The sequence below is a fragment of the Poromitra crassiceps genome (assembly GCF_964638095.1).
Source record: "Poromitra crassiceps genome assembly, chromosome: 9".
In the NCBI taxonomy this organism is placed as follows: domain Eukaryota; kingdom Metazoa; phylum Chordata; class Actinopteri; order Beryciformes; family Melamphaidae; genus Poromitra; species Poromitra crassiceps.
Genome location: NC_139630.1, coordinates 9,065,211 through 9,076,281, shown reverse-complemented (window position 1 = coordinate 9,076,281; position 11,071 = coordinate 9,065,211).

Genomic DNA, 11,071 nt, shown 5'->3' with positions numbered 1-11,071 from the left:
GCATCGGTTTCCGTGTGCCCACTGCCCACGGCTTCTTCTCTGTTTTTTTCCTCACCTTTCTCTAATCTGGAGAGCACTGTCACCACCTAATGGGTCCGTAAAATAGCTTATACACCTTCAACATCCCCCATATTTTTACAGGAGATGCATCAGGCTTCGATCCACGTCCCACCGTCAAAAAACTGAATTGACGTCTTTAGACGTCATTGGCACTCAATGAGTTAATGTAACCTACGTGGGGGGGGGGGGGGGGGGGGGGGGGTACTGCGTGTTTTACTTCCAGCGAGGTTAAGGAAAAGGTAGGAAAAGGAGCTAAGAGGAGTGACTATTCGGATTCAGCCCCTGACTCCCTCAATCACTCACTCACTCACTCACTCACTCCCTGACTCACTTACTCACTCAACTCACTCACTCCACAATTGTGAATCTAATCACCTGTGTCAACCAAACTCCACAGCTCCAGAGTGGGAATATTTGGGCATTAAACAGAATGAGAGAGGAGTCATGTCATGATATTATTGGTTGCAACGTGCGAACACGCACATCCAAAAACCAGCGAGGGCAGGTGCTGAGCTGAGGGTTTGAAAAACAGTGCACAAAATCAATAAAAACAGCTCGCACACTGCAGGGCTCCGTTTCCAGTGTTTTTATTTAGCACCAAAAAGTGACGTTTCGAACGTCGAGCTCTTCATCAGACTGAAGTCAGACTGTGAGACGCCATCTTAAATGCACCATGCACCAAATACATTGTGAATGCAGTGTAGTGTGTAAGTAAGTAAGTAACTTCATTGTCACTGTACGAGTACAATGAAAATACGTTTGGAAAAGTCAGTCCTCCAGATACCAGTGAGAACAACAAAAACCCCAATACACCCATTATGCATGACAGACAAAAACAACCCTACTACTCGCACAAATAAACAGCCCAGTTCATATTTGCACATTTACATTCTATATTGCAGATCCTTATTGCACAGTTCATAATCCATAGTCTACAGTTCATAATTCATAGTGCACAGTTCATTCTATGTTGCACGGTCCATACTGCAGTTCACATCCCTTCAGTTTTTTATACAGTATATTACACAGTCCATGTTTCATATTGCATGGTTCCATTTACGTTACACAGTTCCGTTTTTATTGCACAGTGGTGGTGCTGTTATCATTTTGACTGGGGTGGCCCAGGTGGGGCACAGACTCAAGCAAGGGTGGCACTGAGTGCGGCATTTATGGAGGATGTAGAAACGTTTTCCCTCGCCAAAATTTTGCCAAAATTTGGAGCATTATTTACCCCCCTTGCCAACTGGCTAGAATAACATGGTTGGTAGCAATGGATGCCTTAGGTCTTCTAGTCTAATATGCTATCAGTATCTTCACTGTAGCTTTAAAAATGAGCCCGCTGCAGCCTCTGAAAGACAGTCATGTCGGCCAGCAGCACCCTCAGGATTTTGGGGTGGCACCTGGGGTGGCCAATTAGATTTCAGGGGTGGCACTGGCTACTCCCTAGAAATGCCGCTGGTGTTCAGCAGTGTGACAGCGCTGGGGTAGAAGCTGGTCCTCATCCTGGTGGTGCGAGCACACAGGGCTCTGTAGCGCTTCCCAGATGGCAGAAGGGTGAAGATGCTGTGGCCGGAGCGGGTTGGGTCCCTGCAGATGTTGCCGGCCTTGCGGATGGTGTAGATTGTATCCACTGTTTGGAGCTGTGAGCCGGTGATCCTCTGAGATGTTTTTATGATGCTTCCTGTTCTCAGAGGTGCAGCCAGAGTACCATGTTGTAATACAGTATGTGAGGATGCTCTATGGCGCACCTGTGTCCGAGCTGTTTTGATTCATCTGATGTTATTGGTTGAAATTGGGTTGAAATGTGAAAAGACACTACATGCTAACATGGGGTCACCCCTATGTTCCCACAGCCCAATGTTCCCACAGCCCTATGCTCCCACATTTCTAAGATTTCAGCCCTATGTTCCCACATTTCTCAGATTTTTTTTCCTTCCAAAATAAGGCCCTGTGTTCCCACATTTCCCAACAATAGTCTTGTTGCACAACCACCCCAGTCTCAAAGTTTTGTGTGCTTTTGATCATGCAAGAATACACATGATCATGAAAAAATACACAATATGACTAGCACTAGTTAGCAATTCATCCATATCAGATTTGGCCCCAGCCCCCTAAACTACAAGAAGTGGTTTGCACTAGTTCTCAAAATGTTCCCACGTTTACTAAGATTTACTTACTCTTTGCCTGTGTGCATTTTTATTTTTAATTTAATTTAATTGTATTAATGAAGAATCAAAAAGGCATTCACAATCCAACTTACACAATGCATCACTACGAATGACTGAGTAAGGTCAAAGAGACAAAAAACCACAAAAAATAACAAAACACAATGTGTTCTAAACGTTTCGATGCAGAATGTTCCAATTTGCACCAAATTTGTTGAAGGCGTGTTGCGTGGAACACTTTAGTGTTGATCACGATCCGTCCATAGTTGTTTCTATTGCGACAGTTTGAAAAACCAAATGCACAATTTCGTAAATACTACAGCACGGATTTTCACGATATTTGGTGGAGAGGTGTAGTTCCGACGACCCCCTTATATTTTGATTGTAATTCGCGGCCATGCCCCATTGGTGCTGAGTGGTCCACAGTGTTTGCTCAGATGGCTGCTATTCATGGAAGCTTGATCCCTGGAAACCGTGGAGGAAAGGTTTTAGTTGGTCAGAATTTTCGTTTCCACCGTCATGAAACGAGAGGAGAAAAGATCCATTGGCATTGTTGACGCCAGAACTGCAGAGCTAAAGTATACACAAACCTGCTGAATGATGAGGATGACGATCCAGTTATCGAAGTGATTGGGTTCCATGACCAGGACCATACCCACCCCCAGGACGAAGCCATGGTCAGCAGAGCTCAATTCCGTCAAGATGTTTTAGAACAAGTGAGGCAGGACCCAACTGTTCCAGTAAGACGGTTGTACAAGGCAGAATTTGTTCGTCATCTCGTTCTGAGGCAATGCCAGCCATCCCATGTACTGTGGATGAAGTGGAGGTCAGAGGCGCATGGGCTGAAACATGGGGCCATGAAGATTTTTTGTTGCATGCTGACAATGATTGGGGCATACTGGTGTTTGCAACAAATGAAAATCTGACCCTGCTGCAACAATGCAGAACAACATACATGGATGCCACCTTTAGGAGTTGCCCTCGACCATACAGACAGTGTTTTACCATACTGAGAAACCATCATGGCTATGTACTACCTCTTGTACATGTACTTATGGAGCAGAGCACCATTGGACACTGCAGGCAAGTACTCCAAGCTGTCAAAGTGGCCATCCGACGAGTAACCCACCACAATTGGCGCCCCCAACTTGTCGTCTGCGACTTTGAAAATGCCTTGAAGACAGCACTGGAAACAGAGTTCCCTCAAGCCAGGGTCGGTGGTTGTTATTTTCATTTCAACCAATCCCTATGGAGGAGGATTCAAGAGCTTGGACTGGCTGTTCCCTATCACCAAGACCGTACCCTTCCTTGCTTGGGTCATCCGCAAACTCATGGCGCTGGGTTACCTACCGCTTGCTTTGGTTCATGAACTTTAACACACTTGTCAATGGCAGACGCTGTAGACATCTTGTGAGACACTACCCTGCAATGGAAGAGTTCATCACCTACATGAAGAACACATACATCCGCCCTGGATGCACCTTTCCACCAGCTCTGTGGAATGTCAACCATGTCGAATGTGAGTTGTTGCAAAATGACCATGTTGAATGCGTGCTGTTGCAAAACATCTGTGTACAAGTCATTTTAATGTTTGGTCTTTGTTTAAAATGTTAGCTTACCACCGGACGATGAATGATACAGTGAGAGTGCGCCATCCCTCTCTGTGGCTATTCACCCGTCACCTGAAAGACCGCCAGACGCTGACTGAAGAAAGCGTCATGATGGCAGAGAGAGGAGATGCACCCCCACGACGGCGACGCAAGTGGAGGATCTTAGAGGCCACAATTGTCCGACTCAAGGGACAGTATAATGATGGCAATCGAAATGTTGAGTCCTACTGGAGCGCAGTCAGCCACTGTGTTGTGGAAGCTGTTTAAAATAGCCCTGGCCTATGGCCTATGTGCTGTTCCCTGGCACAATTTTGACACTTTCTTTGCTAAACCTAGGCTATTTCACTTACAGTATAGTAAACTGAGCTTTGTATTTTTTTGTTCTTGAAATAGTCTTCAAAGGACAGCACTTGCAGATTGCCTGTTCCTGGCACAAAAATGTTGAGTGAACTGCATAAATAGTGCAATAAAGGTTGAGTTAACTGCATAAATAGTGCAATATTTTTATTTATTTAAATAAAAAAATTATTTATCTTACCGGTATTTTGATTGTTTGCTAGTAGCCCTGGCCTGTGGACATGTGCTGTTCTCTGGCATAATTTTGACACGTCCTTTGCTAAACTTAGCTCCTTAAGGCCAAAATACACCAAACATGTATGTCGCGCAAAAAAGCACGCCGCGCCTTTTAGATTCAATTATATTTAATGTAAACACTCACACCGGCCGTGGCTTGTCAGCGTGCAACGCGCAGCACACGTGCTGCTCTATTTTACGCCACTGTTCTATTTTCGACGCGTTGCTGCTCTATAAAATAGTCAAGAAAGGGCTATGGGAACATAGGGCCTAATTTTGAAAAAAATCTTAGAAATATGGGAACATAGGGCTGTGGGAACATAGGGCTGTGGGAACATAGGCACGCTCCCGCTGACGTAAGTACACTGTAGATTTCGTTATGAATGAAGACAACATGGTTTTTGACTTTTGATGTGAAAAACCAACGGAATTGGATTGTTGTGATTTTTTGTTGCATTGTTAAATAGGTGTACTCTATGACCTCACTCTATGAGCAGGGATGTGATATAAAATGGTTACAAAGTATTTTTTTCCAGCTCGACTTTAAAGGATAAGGCTGGTGTTTTTAATGCATGCAAATCCAATGAAAATAACAATGAAGTTAAAGTCGAGCTGAACCCAAAACCCTAACCCTAACCCTGTTTTTATTTCATTTTAGTCCACCTATTTATTAATGTATGCAAAAAAATTCACAAAAATCTAATTTCTTTCGTTTTTCACACTTTTTCACATCAAAAGTTCATTTTTCAAGATGTCATTCATAACAGTAATCTACAGTTTGCTGACATCACATAGTACTATCAAATTTCTACCCCATTTCAACCAATCATATCACGACCGATCACGACATGGCAGCTGTCAATCAATCTTTATTTCAGGAGAATTTTCTCCTCTAAATGAAGGAGAAAATGGCGCCTAGCGTCTGTAATCTGGCAGAATTTAAGATTCTAGCCCATAAACTAACTACTAACTTGGCCAATTTTATGTAACATACAAAATAAAGCAAACGGTAATGTGTAAGAATGCAAAGAAATGTAACTGGCTCGTTAAACTCGCATTCCAGGATAACGTTAGTTAATGTTGTTAAGGCCGAATTCAGACCCCGGCCCCTCTTGAGATTCCAGGCCGACAGGCTGCACTCTTGTGGCTCTCACTCGCGTAGCTCCACTAACCTCACGTCACCAGGGTCTTCCCGAGGAGAGCGCCACAATACGCTGAATCCCACTCGATTTGGGGGCGGAACACGCCAGGATTGGGCAAAGCCCAATTCAGTCCCCAGAATTGTCAAATCAAATCATCAACATGCTACTATGGCCCGCCTCTCAACCTGTCATCTCAGCCAAGTTATGTTTTCAGTCTGAAACGTGACTCCGACCCACGCGCTACTTGGGCTCCGTTGGGTCTGCCTTGCGTATTTGTCCAGGTGTTATGTCGAGTTTTGCACCTCCGCCCGGCAGCTTCCCCACCTCACGGGAGAATATTGTAATGATTTATACAGAAATGTAACTGTTTAAAAGTGATATAATTGTCTGGGTAGACGTGACCTCCCTGATTTCTAAGTTAAAACAGTCCAGAAATATGTTGGGGATGCAATTCTCGGCAGGCATGTGGAAACGTTCATTTGCAGGCGCAAATTAGAGCCGTGACAAAATCATCTGCACCCCCAAAATGCCTGCGCAAACAGGATTTGGGCGGTCTCAAGTAGCAGAATTATTCACGGGTGTGGCCAGGCAATGCTGGGCATTACATCAATCAAAACCAATCAGATTCCTGTCTCGCAATCGCTGTTTGCACGAGGCATGCAGTATGCTGTAATTCTCTTCATGCGTAAATAGAGTGGACTCACTCGTGCAGAGGACAAAGAGAGATGGAGAGAGCTTATTGACAGATCGTCTGTGGTGCGCTCGTTTAACGCTGTGTGCAATGCAAATTGGGGGCGGACACAAGCATGCCTGTGATAATTGTACTGTGCATTGGCTGCCACATGCCAAAACAGGCGTTTCAGCGCTAAAATGTGGGATAGATGGCATTACCCTATCGTCAGCAGCCCGCAATTACTTTGCGCTAAGAGCTTTGAAAAGGACTTCTTACGCGCAAATATCTCCCTGCGCTGGGAGCGCACCCATATGGCCCTATTCTCCCACAGGCCTTCGGCGCTAAAACTGGCCTTAAACGCAAAAAAACGTGCCTTGCGCCTGCCTCGGGAAAATATCAATGTGGCTTTACGCTGCCAAATGCGCTTTAGGCCGAATGGGCGTGGCGCAGTCCCAGAATGGGCGAGAATGGGCGTGTCGGCCTTAAATACCGGCCTAATGATATCTTCCCACCTGGTGTAAATTTAGCGCTTAGCGCTTTTGAAAACCACGTCTATTCAGTGCGCCAGTTGCGCGGAGCGCTCCCCTCTGGCTCTCCTCTGTCACCCTTCTCTGTGTCACTCTCTCCCTCTCTCCTCAGTCTGACAGGCACAATACGACTGTCTCTCTCTGACTCCCTCGCTCAGACAGACACAACACACATCCCATAGGAAAAAGCAGTTGTAAGTTCACTGCCTGTGAATGTCCCAGCATGCAATGGGGTACTCCATTTCGCTACTAAATAGCAAGCAAATGAGCCGAAATAGATATAAAGGTTGATCTAATAATGTGCACAACCTGCAATTGTAGAACATTTCAATATTGGACCAAATAAAACATCGAAATGAAAACACCACCCTATTGAAACCTATATGTCATCCTGGGCCTATATATATCCCTTGACGATTTAACGTGATTTAGATAAGTGACAGCGTAACGCGCTTCTACTGTCATGTACCTACTGTGATGTCTGCTCCAATAAATTGGCTCTACTTCACATTTTAGTTTTACAATAAAAACACATTATGCAATGACTTTACATAATGTAGGCTATATTTATGTGCATATCCTACCATCCTAGCAGGGGAGAGAAAACGATATCTTTCTGGACAAACTTTCACCAATCTAATTAATCTCATCATATAGGGATAGGCTATATTTTTCTAGCTGATGCCTTTAGCACATTCTTTTCACTTTGATCTTGCTATAGTGTAGCGTATTTACATGTTTGCAGTATTTAAACTGCAGTTAGATTGGTTTGAGAAGCATAATAATATGGGGGGTCATCTCGCCATTCCGAAGTGTCGGCATTCCGATCATTGACTTCTATGCTTTCGGAGAGGCGGCCCTTTTTATCTCCAGAAAATGTTTCGCCGAGAGGTTAGGTTTAGGGTTAGGTTCTGGGGGAGGTTAGGCTTAGGCGTGGGGGGTGGGAGACGTTACGCTTAGTTCAGACAGACAACCTACGCCTTGCCTTGCCTCAACCCACGCCTACGCCGAGCTGGACGTGAACCTGTTACACGCTTTTGCGATCACACCGCACGCCTTTTGCACGCCGAACCTGGAGCCGAGTCACAATCGCCTCTCCTCTCTCCCGACTGTATTTTTTCACGTGTTGTCCAGAATTGTCATGGGTAGCCTCTAGGTAAAATAAATCGGATATATTTAATGTTCTATTGATGCTGGATATGTATAACCAGGTCTGACTATAGTCGGACATTTTAGAGAGGTGATCTTGCAAGAATATGTGCTGGCACAACAACATTGTCCATCTTGCTTCTTCGGTCGCTATTCTCTCTCATGAAGATTTGTTTGCAGACAGGGAGAAAGCCCCACGTGATAGCCACCCGTCAATCTCTTTCTCTCTGCTCAACACTGTTGTAGTAACTCCATTTTATTTTGAAATTCAGTTGACTTTGCCATTTCCCACGGATATTGTCGCGTTTTTCTTTTATGGCTTGACAGAAAAGCCTGCCTGCACGCGCCTTGTCGGCTTGAAAATAGAACTCTCGCCTGAACGATAAAATCGGCAAGGCACAGGCGAGGCGTGGGTACACGCAGGGTTCACGCTCAGGTGCACAGTGTACACAGCCTCGTTGACTAAACGGACGCCTATTTAAAAGCGTGGGTAAAGGCAAGGCATAGGCAAGGCTTGGGTCGTCGGTGTGAACCCAGCCTTAGGTTTAGGGTTAGGGTCTGGTGGAGGTTAGGTTTAGATGTGGGGGCTGGGAGAGGTTAGCTCCAGCCGGTCCCCCGGGTTAGGGTTAGGGTTAGGGTTCTTTCGCAATGGCGAGACAGATCTCAATTTTGTCGGAATGCCGGTATTTCGGAGTGCCGAAATTTCGGAAAGCCGAGGTGTCCCCATAATATGGAATAATAGCCTATATATGGAGACAGACAGACGGGATGAAGGGAGGGGGGGGGGGGGAAGGCAGAGCGCTTGGGTTTGTCTGGTTTTACTGGACCACTGGAATTGGAGCTTAAAAGGCAAGCGTGTGATTCATTTATTGCACTTATCCAATGAGCATGACGGTGCATAATTTTACGCTTAAAAGGCGTGGTTGTAATGCTTTAGGCTGCGTGTAGCGCCACCACCAAGATATCAAGTGCGCTGGTCCACGCCCACTGCGCCAGGCGCTCGGCCTAGAAACTACGCCGATGCAACGATAGGGGCCATAATCTCCGTGCAGCGCAGCACAGTGCAAAGTAGAATTCATTTTGGAGATGTCATTACGCACAGCCTAGACATCAAATTATGCTGCTAAAATTGGGTATTAGCAGATAATTCAGTGAGGCAATCAACTATAACTCACTGAGAAACTTTTATCACATCGCAAAGAGGGAAATGAATTGAGAAAACGTGTTGGACAATGGACATAGGCTATTTACCTTCATAGCCCGGAGGGTCGTTGGCACCACAGACGATCTGTGAATAAGCTCTCTCTGTCCTCGCACGAGTGCGTGATTCGGTAACTGTCTGCCTTTCCGAAACCCTGCCACTCCGAACGTTAACTTCCATTATTCGGACTGGCGGTCCTTCACCTTTTTTTCATAGGTCCCACCATTACGAAAATTCCTGCCTTCATTATTCGAAATGTCGGCCCTTCCTCTTTTTTCTAAAGGATCCGCCATTCCGAAGTTTGGATATTGTGGAATATGGCACAAAAGTGCAGACATTTCAGTCGCACACTGTGCGTCTCAGCAGCGCAGCAGTAGCCTATTAGAACTGGGCTTCTACTGATGCTTTCTGAAGGCTATTTACTTTATTAGACTTCTATTTTCGTTAGGGATATAATTTTTTTCGTTATTGTTTAATTGTTTTCAGTTAATCAGGCAAGCTTATCCTATTGGAATTTATAATTATTTCATATGACATTTTACACAGCTGCAGGGCGCATGGAGGGCCAACAGAATTTTAGGCTATGTTCCCGCGGGCGTGTCAGCATGTGTGTGCGCTGCTCTCTAAGCAGGGTGTGTGCGTTGTGCACCCGCCTATAGAGACACATAGCCTATTACTATCTTACACATTGTGGAGTTAGAGGGAGCACCAACAACATCTTTGAACAACACGTATTTATTTTAATTTTGTTCGGCTCCACAATCATTTCGAGGATTCGAGGCAACCCATTTAGCAGCATCTGAGAGAGGTGCCTGTCTGAACGAGGTTCAGCTGCCTGAACGTGAACTGGAAGTCAAATCAAGTTCGGAGTGGCGGACCTTATGAAAATCGGAGTGGCGGGATTTCTGAGTGGCAATATTTCTGAGTGCCGATATTTCTGAGTGGCGGAACGTCGGAGTGGCAGCACGTCGGAATGGCGGCATGTAACCAGTAGATTCAAGATTCAAGTTTATTGTGTGTCCCAGAAGGGCAATTTGGTTTGCAGCAGGCGTAAAAAAACACAGAGACATAGGCACACATGATTAAAACAAAACATAAAAGCAAACACAAAGCTGCTGCTTAAAAATGGACAGCAATTCAAAGTGCAAGTAAGAGAAAACTAAAACAGCAACACATTACAAGAGAGATGCTACAATGTATCATTGTATAATGAAATAAACCCATAAAACAAGTAAAACAAGAGACATATCTGCAGGTTAAGATACATACCTCTATAAGGTAGGTTGTGTAACAAAATTACTGAAAGACAGACTGAACAACGAGTCCCAAGTCAACTGAACAGCAGCAACAGTAAAGTGCGTTATATTTTCACCTCTGCAGCATTTCTAGCTCTAATGGAGACAGACACAAAGGAGTTTTTATATCTGTTTTTCTTAGCCAGAGGGTCACGAAGGAGAAGGCCAGATGGAAGCAGTTTGTATTCAGAGCTCAGAGGGTGGGCATCGTCTGAGTGGATGGACTTCACTTTTTTCAGCACCTGTCTGTTAAAAATATTGTCCAGGCTACTGAAATGGACTCCGGTTATTTTCGAAGCCACCTTCACTATTCTCCCGAGGGAGTTTTTGTATTTTATGCCAAGGTTACCGTACCAACAAATGATAGAGAAATAAATTACAGACTCAATGAAAGCACAATACAACTATTTCAACAAGGTCCTGTCAATCTGGAATTTGGCCAGTTTCCTGAGACAAAAGAGACGCTGCTGACCTTCTTTGTACAGCATGTCAGTATTTAGGTCAAATTTCAGTTTGCTGTCGATGATAGTGCCTAGATATTTATAGTTGTTTACCAGATCGACAGTCTGACCATTATACTTATCTGAGTACCCTCTATTACGCATGGAGAGAATCACAGCATATTGCATGCCTCATGCAAACAGCCATTGCGAGATGGGAATCTGATTGGTTTTGA